This window comes from Pteronotus mesoamericanus, unplaced genomic scaffold (genome assembly GCF_021234165.1).
Source record: "Pteronotus mesoamericanus isolate MK-2021 breed Mesoamerican mustached bat unplaced genomic scaffold, CSHL_Meso_final contig_116, whole genome shotgun sequence".
Taxonomy (NCBI): domain Eukaryota; kingdom Metazoa; phylum Chordata; class Mammalia; order Chiroptera; family Mormoopidae; genus Pteronotus; species Pteronotus mesoamericanus.
In genome coordinates this window covers 18,744,962-18,755,208 of record NW_026555027.1, presented here as the reverse complement: position 1 = coordinate 18,755,208, position 10,247 = coordinate 18,744,962, and the positions used below count along the sequence as shown (strand labels likewise).

General features: G+C 40.0%; 2 pseudogenes; one reads left to right on the top strand and one right to left on the bottom strand.

Moving 5' to 3' along the window:
- The first annotated feature begins 2,318 nt into the window (after positions 1 to 2,318).
- Positions 2,319 to 3,806, top strand: LOC129073027 (tubulin alpha-1B chain-like; annotated as a pseudogene).
- Positions 3,807 to 8,290: 4,484 nt separating this feature from the next.
- Positions 8,291 to 9,853, bottom strand: LOC129073019 (importin subunit alpha-1-like; annotated as a pseudogene).
- Positions 9,854 to 10,247: the final 394 nt, after the last annotated feature.

Genomic DNA, 10,247 nt, shown 5'->3' with positions numbered 1-10,247 from the left:
TTCCTGGAGAACTCTATCTCTATTCCTAGCTTCTGTTAAAATAGTTGATTGGTGACTCAATCCAGCAAAAAGTTGTCCAGCCACACTATAGCCTTGTCCCCAGAACATGCTTTTCTAACAGTGAATTTCCTAACTTCAGCATCCTTTGCAATGTGGATAAAACAAGAGTCTTCGAATGCTTGTTGCATTTAGCTTAAGAAGTGTCTTCCTAAATTTATCTCTTTCCTCCTGAATTCAACTGTAAACTATACTCTCAAAACTTTGCTTAGAAATCTCAGTTAAATATCCAAATTGTACATTATAAGTTGTATTTCCACCCAACAGGAGATCATAATTCAGCCAAGTTTTCTTCCACTTTATAACAAGGATCACCTTTCCTTCAGTTTCCAATAACACATTCCTCATTTCCTTCTGGGACCTCATGAGAAATATTTTTAATATTAATATTTCTATCAACAGTCTCTTTTAGGAAATCCAGACTTTTTCTATCACACACCTCAAAATTCTCCCGACCTCTATCCAGTGTTTAATTCCAAATCCACTTCCACATTCTTAGATATTTGTTACAGCAGACTCCACTCTTAGTACCAAAATCTGTATTATACAAGTTTTTACCAGAGAAACAGAACAGATCAAGTACACACACATACACATACACACTAAGCAATTTATGTCAAAGAATTGGCTTCTTGCTGGGCAAGTCTGCTGTCTGGTGTATGTAAGGCACACCAGTAGACCAGTAACTCCCAGAGCTGAGAGCTGAGGTTATAATACATAAGCAGAATATCTTCCTCAGAGAAACTACAGTTTTACTCTTACAGCCTTTCAACTGATTAGATGAGACACCATGCACAGTATCAAGAATAATTTCCTTTACATAAAGTCAACTTATTGTACATATTAACTATATCTGCAAAATACCTTGATAGCAACACCTAGATTACTGTTTCACTGAATAACTGGGCACTACAGCGTAGCTAAGTTGACACATAGAACTAACCATCGTGTGCATCCTAAGTTATAACATCATAGTAAAATGCTTACAGTAATAAATTCGTTTTTCAGGTTGTGAAATGAAAGCACATACAGAATAAAAGAGAGAATCCAATGAGTATGTTCTTGGGAAATACTGTTTCCAAAGTCTTTGGAAATGATTTTTCTAGAATGTAAAAAATAATAAAAAATATACCTCAGAGATAGATTATTTTCACATAAATAATTTTTCAGTGTGAGAGAGCTCAGGTCCAAGATGGCACCTTAGGAAGCCCTGAACTCATCTCCTTCACAGACACACTGAATATACACCTACAATTAGAGCCATTCCTCCTGAAGAACTACTTGAGGGCTGACTGAACAGCTTTTGTACAAAAAAACCAAAAAGGTGCCGCAGTAGAGAAAAGTAGGAGGTATAGAGAAACAGTAACCGTGGCAACTCCACCCAATGTTCAACCTTCAATAAGAAGCAATAAGATTCACCTGCTCTGAGGCACAACAATAAACAGAGATTTTAAAAGTATCTGAATATATGAGAAGCAAAAATCCATTTACTAACCCCAAGGCACATTCTAAATGGGAAAGCAATTATGGGAACCTGCCAAGATCTTCAGGAACTTTCCTGGATCTGCAGAACCTTTCCGGGATCAGAGGTGCTGGTACTATTGTTTATGTTCCTCTTCCACGTAGACAGTGCAGATTGGACCTTGGTCTAAATGTTTTAGCACCCCCACAGCATCTCCACAAAGAGCCCAAGGCCACTTTTGGCCAATGCCCACTGCAGCCCCAGCCACCTGGCTCCCTACGGTGTCCCCAGAGTTGCACATCCTGGGACGGTTTAATCACCAGGTCACCCCAGGTGCCACATGCTTGTGCTTCAGCACCATCTAGCCTGCCAAAACCACATGGTACATACAATGTGAACAGAGGTGGCTCCTATACAAGGCCACTCATTCAAGATTGGAAGAGATAGCTGTTTCACCTAATTCATAGAAACAAGCACATAAAGTAAAAAAAAAAAAAAAAAGAAGACAAAGAAATATGTTTCAAAGGAAAGAACAAGAAAAAAATAACTAAAAAACCCGAATCAAATGGAGAGAAGTAATTTGCCTGATAAAGAATGGTCATAAGACCAGCATCATAAGGCTGCTCACCAAACTTGAGAGAATAGAGAAACTTGGTGAGAATTTCAAGAATTATAAAATGCAATAAAAAAATCAGAGCTGAGGTTCTCTTACATCGACAGCCTAAGAGTCGCTCTGTAAGAAGCAACAACCTCTCCTCTTCCTCTCCGCCATCCGCTCAGCAGCCGCAAAGCAGCAACCATGTGTGAGTGCATCTCTATCCACGTTGGCCAGGCTGGCGTCCAGGTCGTCAATGCCTGCTGGCAGCTCTACTGCCTGGACCATGGCATCCAGCCTGACGGCCAGATGCCAGGTGACAAGACCATTGGGTGGGGGGGACGACTTCTTCAACACCGTCTTCAGTGAGACAGGCGCTGGCAAGCACGTGCCCAGGGCAGTGTTTGTAGACCTGGAACCCACAGTCATTGATGAAGTTTGCACTGGTACCTACCGCCAACTCTTCCACCCCGAGCAGCTGATCACAGGCAAGGAAGATGCTGCCAATAACTATGCCCGTGGACACTACACCATTGGCAAGGAGATCATTGACCTCGTCCTGGACCGAATTTGGAAACTGGGTGACCAGTGCACAGGTCTTCAGGGCTTTTTGGTTTTCCACAGCTTTGGTGGGGGGATTGGTTCTAGGTTCACCTCCCTGCTGATGGAGTGCCTCTACGTCGATTACGGCAAGAAGTCCAAGCTGGAGTTCTCCATTTACCCAGCCCCCCAGGTTTCCACAGCTGTAGTGGAGCCCTACAACTCCATCCTCACCACCCACACCACCCTGGAGCACTCTGATTGTGCCTTCATGGTTGACGACGAGGCCATCTACGACATCTGTCATAGAAACCTCGATATCGAGCACCCAACCTACACTAACCTTAACCGCCTTATCAGCCAGATTGTGTCCTCCATCACTGCTTCCCTCATGTTTGATGGAGCCCTGAATGTCTATCTGACTGAATTCCAGACCAACCTGGTGCCCTATCCCCGCATCCACTTCCCTCTGGCCACATATGCCCCTGTCATCTCTGCTGAGAAAGCCTACCATGAACAGCTTTCTGTAGCAGAGATCACCAACATGTGCTTTGAGCCAACAAACCAGATGGTGAAATGTGACCCCCGCCACGGTAAATACATGGCTTGCTGCCTGTTGTACCGTGGTGACGTGGTTCCCAAAGATGTCAATGCCTCCATTGTCACCATCAAGACCAAGAGTACCATCCAGTTTGTGGACTGGTGCCCCACTGGCTTCAAAGCTGGCATTAATTACCAGCCTCCCACTGTGGTGCCTGGCAGAGACCTGGCCAAAGTACAGCGAGCTGTGTGCATGCTGAGCAACAGCACAGCTATTGCTGAGGCCTGGGCTCGCCTGGACCACAAGTTTGACCTGATGTATGCCAAGTGTGCCTTTGTCCACTGGTACGTGGGCGAGGGCATGGAGGAGGGAGAGTTTTTTGAGGCCTGTGAGGACATGGCTGCCCTAGAGAAGGATTATGAGGAGGTCGGTGTGGATTCTGTTGAAGGAGAGGGTGAGGAAGAAGGAGAGGAGTACTAAAATTAAAATGTCACAACGGTGCTGCTTTTACAGGGAAGCTTATTCTGTTTTAAACATTGAAAAGTTGTGGTCTGATCATTTAATTTGTATGCAGCAGTGTATACTCAAATACAATTACTGGCCTATGCTTTAAAACATGACGCTTTATTACAGACCCAACCAGTCCATTTCTCTGATGGGTTTGAATAAAATATTTCCTGTCTTAAATGAAAAAAAAAATCAGAGCTGAAAAATAACTGAATTTTTTTAATTGAAAGAATCAACAGCAGATTAGATAATGAAGAAAGGATCAGTGATGTGGAAGACAGAACAGTGGAAATCAGAAAGATTTGATAAAGAAAAAAAATTAAAACAAAGACAGATTAAGGGCCCTCCTGGACAACATCAAGCACGCTAACATTATGCGATACGGATTAAAGAAGAATACAGAAAGGGGCAGAATACTTATTTAAAGGAATAATGGCTGAAGAGTTCCCTAACCTGGGAAAGGAAATACATCCATGTCCATGAAGTACAAAGAGTCTGAAAAAAAGTAAAAACAAAGTGACCCACACCAAGACATATTGGAATTAAAATGGCAAAAGATAAAGAGGGAATCTGGAAAGCAACAAGAGGAAAACAACTAGTCAGATACAAGGGAAACCCCATTAGGCTAACAGGCAATTTCTCAGCAGAAACTTTGCAGGCCAGAAGGGAGTAATAGGATATGTTAAAAATGTTGAAATGAAAAACCTACACCAGAGAACACTTTACCTGAAAAGGTTACTATACAGAATTGAGAGAGAGAGAAGAAATTTTTCCAGACAAGTAAAAATTAAAGCAGTTCATCACCAAAAAACAACATTATAAGAAATATTAAAGGGTATTCCTTAAACAGAAACAAAAAAAGACATAAACAGAAATACATATGTATGAATGTATATATGAAAGAAAAATTTCATGCATCAAGACAAATATATAGTAAAGGCAGTGGATTAGCCACTTGAAGTCTAGTATGAAGGTTAAAAGACAAAAGTAGCAAAATCAAGTATAAATACAGAAGTAGAGGATTCACAAACCAAAAACAATCTACAATAAGATATCAAAAACGTAAAGTATTTGAGAGAGAATTAAAAATATAGCATTTTTAGAATGTGTTTGAATTTAAATGCCTATCAGCTTAAAGTAGACTGCTATATATTTTTTGATGTGTATAAATCTCATGGCAACTTCAAACCAAAAGTCTATAAAATATAAAGGGAAAGAAACTGAAACATAACAAAGAAAACCAGCAAACCCAAGAGAAGAAGAGAGGAACAGAGAACACCAAAAAAAAAATTGCAATGGGTACATGCCTATCAAAAATTACTTTAAATGTAAGTAGTCCTGGCTGGTGTGGCTCAATGGACTGAGCACCAGCCTGCAAACCTAAAGGTCACGGGTTGGATTCTCAGTAGGGGCATATGTCTGGGTTATGGACCAGGAGAGGCAACCAACTGATGTTCCTCTCCCTCTCTTTCTCCCTCCCTTCTCCTTTCTCTAAAAATAAATAAATATAATCTTAAATGTAAATAGACTAAGTGCTTCAATCAAAATACATGCAGTGGCTGATCAAAAGACACACAGACTAAAATTGAAGGGATGAAAAAAGATATTTCATGCAAACAGAAACCAAAAATCTGAGATAACAATACTCATATTATACATAGCAGACTTTTAAACAAGGACTGGAAAAAGAGAAAAAAAGAGAGCATTACATAATGATAAAAGTGTCTATCCAAGAAGAGAATAAAACAGTCATAAATATTTACACACTCATCATAGGAGCATATTAAGCAAATATTAACAGACATAGAGAGAGAAACTGATATCCATACAACAACAGTAGAGGACTTTAAACCTCACTTACATCAATGATAGATCATCCAGACAGAAAATCAATAAGGAAACATTGGCCTTAAATGACACATGATTCCAGATGGACTTAATAGATATTTCCAGAACATTTCATCCAAAAGCTACAGAATACATTCTTTTCAAGTGCACATGGAACATTCTCCAGGACTGATCACATGTTAGGCCACAAGTCTCAATAAATTTGAGAAGATTTAAGTCATATCAAATATCTTGTCCAAGCACAAAGGTATAAAACTAGAAATCAATTACAAGAAGGAAACTGGGAGAAAAACACATAAAGAATTTCTCAAGGCAGAAATATCAAATAAAAATAGGTTTCAGGTAGCATTTCTGCCAAAGCAAAGGATGTGAAGAAATAAAAGTATGGTAGAAGAGAGGGAAGGAAAAAGAGAAAAGAAGAAAAGAAGAATTGTCCTAGAACTCATAATCTAGATGGTTAGCTGTCAAAAGATATTTTGGAACATACCTCTATGCAGTACAGCAAAATACCAGGATGCAGTACAGCAAAATTAATACATTTATTTTTCACTTTGAGAAAATCTAAAGGAAATATTATATATTAAGAGTATACCATATACCTTTGACCCTTGAACAAAATGATTTTAACTGTGCAAGCCCACTTAGATGTGGACTTTTTAAATACCTGTACTGTTTTCCATCCACAGCTGGGAGTCTACTGATGCAGGAGGTTGACCATATACATTGATTTATGCCATTTTTATATAGGTAATTTGAACATCCATGGATTTTGGTATCTGCAGTGGTCCTGGAACCAATTCCCTATGGACACAAAGGCACAACTAAGTTTTGAGAGTCAAAAATTACAAGCAGATTTTCCACTGCACAGGGTGTCAGTGCACTAACCCCCACATTTCTCAAGGGTCAATTATACTAAATACTACTGATGGAATTCAGGAAAGGCCACCCCAAAATATGCCACATTGCCATATCCATTTTTTTCAATTAAACTTACTTGAGAAACACCCGGCACAAGGGAACACTTTCACCTTCCTTTACTCCCTTGGAGGCAGGAAATATACCTCCCATGCAAAGGCATCCTCCCTATGCTAGGAAGATGGAGGGCATCCTTTTCACTGGAGCTAGGGAGCTCTGGGCAGAGGAAGCTGTATAAACAAATTTTGCAACTTCCTCATTAATTATCTACGCCAAGCTCAAATCCCTTTGTTTTTATTAAATCTTCACCAAAAGAAAAATGTTTCTTTGTCTATAAAGGTATATAAACAGCCTGCTTCAGTCACTTCTTAGGTCCCATACCAATGGGATCTCCAAACAAAATTAAATTTGTTAGTTTTTCTCCTGTTAACCTGTCTTATGTCAATTTGATTATTAGGTCAGAAGAAAGAACCGAAAGGGGTAATATAAAATGTTCCCCTCCTCAACAATACTCTAAATTTCATATATCCAGAAAAGAAAAAATGGCCTATTATACGAGCTCAATAAAAAAAAATGAAATTTAAAATAGCTAAAAGCATAAAATGGGGCATTGTGCTAGACACCTGGTTCATAATAATCTCGAGGCAAAAACTGTTATTTCCATTTTACAGATGAGGAAACCAAAGCTCAACTGTATTAAGGTAATTACTGCTTACAAAAGTCAAGATTCGAGCACGTTCTTCTAATCTATTTGATTTCACAATCCATTTATTCTCTACTGCTCTGAATGGCATCTCATAGGAATGCTCACAATGTTTATGGAAACAATTGTAACAGCTCAGAAACTTCATTTTTTCAATAAACTCTTTCATCCTTTCTTTCCTTTAGAATCACACTGGCCTCCCCCAGCACCCTGACTCACCTTTGTCCTTCTCCCTTGCATGACCACTTCCTTAATCTTTGACCCCTCAGGACAATGATGTTCTGATCAGCATCAGTCTAAGGAACAAAGCCTCTGGTCTGTCAACCACAGACAGGATTCAGTCAAAGTAGAGATTATATCTAAGTCTCAGTTGTGTTTCAGCTCCAGGCCCAGAAAAGGGGTGAAACCAGACAAAGCAACACCAAGGTTGATATCAGGATCAGATGCACTGCTCAATGACCTTCTCCCCTAGCACTGACCAGTCAGTAGAGGCCACAGCCTCATCACTACACTAACTCCCTTAGTCACCAAGATTAATGATTCTTTTCCCCTATATAATCCATTCCCTGGAAGCCATCAGGAAGCCAGCTCTTTGAGTATTAACTCACCTGTGTGCAGGCTTGGGCCACTTCCTAAAAGTAAGCCCTTATTTTGTTTGACTCAAACTCCCGTTTGTGTCTTATTGGGCTCTGATGCATATAGGCAAATTCACCCCTTTAGTCCGGTAACGTGAACATCCAGTTTACACAAAAAGAAACCTCTTTCCTATGCCCAGCTCAACACTGATTTTGTCATGATCTACAAAATAATAACTCCATAGAATACACACATATACACACACAAAAGGTTTATATACTAAAATGGTGAGGTGGGGTTTTTTTTGGTGGAACTTAATCTTTTTTTATAGGACATTCTAAGATAAGAAATTCTATACAGAAATAAGAAACCCATTGAGAAATTTCATACAGTTTGTACAGTTTGGAACTGTTCGAGTATAGTTCCGTTGTAAAAAGTGCTACAGTGACAAATCACATTTAAAAAGACTTCGTACAGAAACAGTAAGACACACTTCCACCAGACACAGTACACAACAAACAGCATTTTATGCCTCAGCTGTACAACCTAAAAGTGAAAGAACCCAGGACTGCCATCCTGAACTGGAAATGTGTAGCCATCAGTGGTAGTTTCTGGCATGACATTTTGATCTTCCTCTTCCTCTACAGGGCAATAATTCGCAGTCAAGTTTATTGAAGCTTTGTATACAGACTCATTTTCATGGTTTTGTAGAGCTTCAATTTTGTCCGAACCTCTACATTCTTCAATCATTATACTAAGTTTCTCAGTTTTGCCTAGTTTCTCAGCATCCTGGGTGATATTTGGAATGGCATCCAGAATAACCAGAATAATTTTGTTATCTTTCACAGTTAAGAAGTTCTATTATGCCACAGTGAACAAGGTATACAATCTGCTCAACTGTCCCACCACTAGTATAGTTGGTCACAACTCATACAGCTTCCTTTTGTGTCTTAAAGTCTGCCTGAGAGAGAATGACAATGAGGCAGGGGACTAATCCATGATTCAAAACTTGCTGTATCTGGTCCTGGCTGCCAGCTGTGATGTTTGACATGGTCCATGTAGCTTCGTTCTGAGTATTAGTCTTTGAGTTTATGAGCAAGCTGGAAAAGACAGCAAGTGCTCCCACATCTACTGCAATCTGAGTCTGCTCATTTGTCCTGGTGACAGTATTTCCATGGCTCTTAGCACAAGAGTCACAACTGGCAATTCAGTAGCTCCCAGGAGCTTCACAAGTTGGGACACAACTCCTGGTTTCACAACCATTTCAACCCATTCATTTGGACCATCAGAAAGGTAGGAAATGGCCCAGCAGCTTTCTGCTAATACTTCTGGGTCATCATGATGCAGGAGATGAGCTAAAGGAGGAAGAATCTACTCAACAGCATCTAACAGGGGTGCAGAATTCTTGAGACAGAGGTTTGAAAGTGTCCAGGTAAGATTATGTAAGTAATCGCATGCTATAAAGATGACATATCCTGAAATGCAAGACAAGCCCACAGTGCGTCGACAGCACCATACTTGATAACCAAGTCTCAGAAATCTGAACCATCACCTGCAGTGTTTCCTAGAGCCCAAAGGGCTTGTTGACAGTGAGCATGGAGAAAAGTCAACAGAGAAATGAATGCTGGGATATCACCTCCATCAACTACAGCTTTGGTCTGTTCCAAGGTCCTGGAAGCAATGCTAATGGGGGCCCAGGCAGGTTCAAACTGAGTGGGATTACAATTAGTTCTGCCCAAGAAGAACACCAATTTTGGAATCAAAGCAGGCCAGATTATGGGTGGCTGGTTTTCCCTAGAAAGCAGTTTCTTTGCAGCCTGAGTAGCTTGGAACTGGCTTTCCAAATTGTTGTTATCTATGCCTTTGACAACATCCTCAACAGGCCAATTTATAGTGCCCGGTTTGTTGCAGTTTTCCTGCCGTGGAGAAGTGTCATCATCCAGAAATGGGCTTATGTTTCTCCTTTTCAGCATCTGTTCATTCTTCTTAGTTTTTCTCAGCTCCACATTAACTTCTATTTGGCAACTCCTCATTTCTGTACTCTTTCCTCATATTATTAAATCAGTTAAGGTGGGCAGCTGGTGAATTAGTTTTCTCATTGGTGGACATGGTTATGAAGCAAAGGAAGACAGCTATACACCTGGTTCAGGCTTTTCACAGGAGACGGTGCAGGACAGACATGCGGCCATTCAGTTGCTCGGAAGTGTCCAACACTGATCAGCATGAACAATCATGTGGCCTAAAATGGTGAGATTTATTCCTAACTCAGACACATCGATAGACACATAGAAGTGTCTCACTTCTCATAGATAACTATCATCGTTTCTTTTATATCTTTTCAGAAATTTCCAGGCCTATGTAGTCTTCTACATCTTTTTAAAATCAAGAATGAGAAACATATTTGATACTTCATCCTATGCCTTGTTTTTTTCTTTGGATTTTCCTGTCTCTTTTTCCCAATAAATACATTATTTTCCTCCCTCTATAAATAGCTACCTCATTC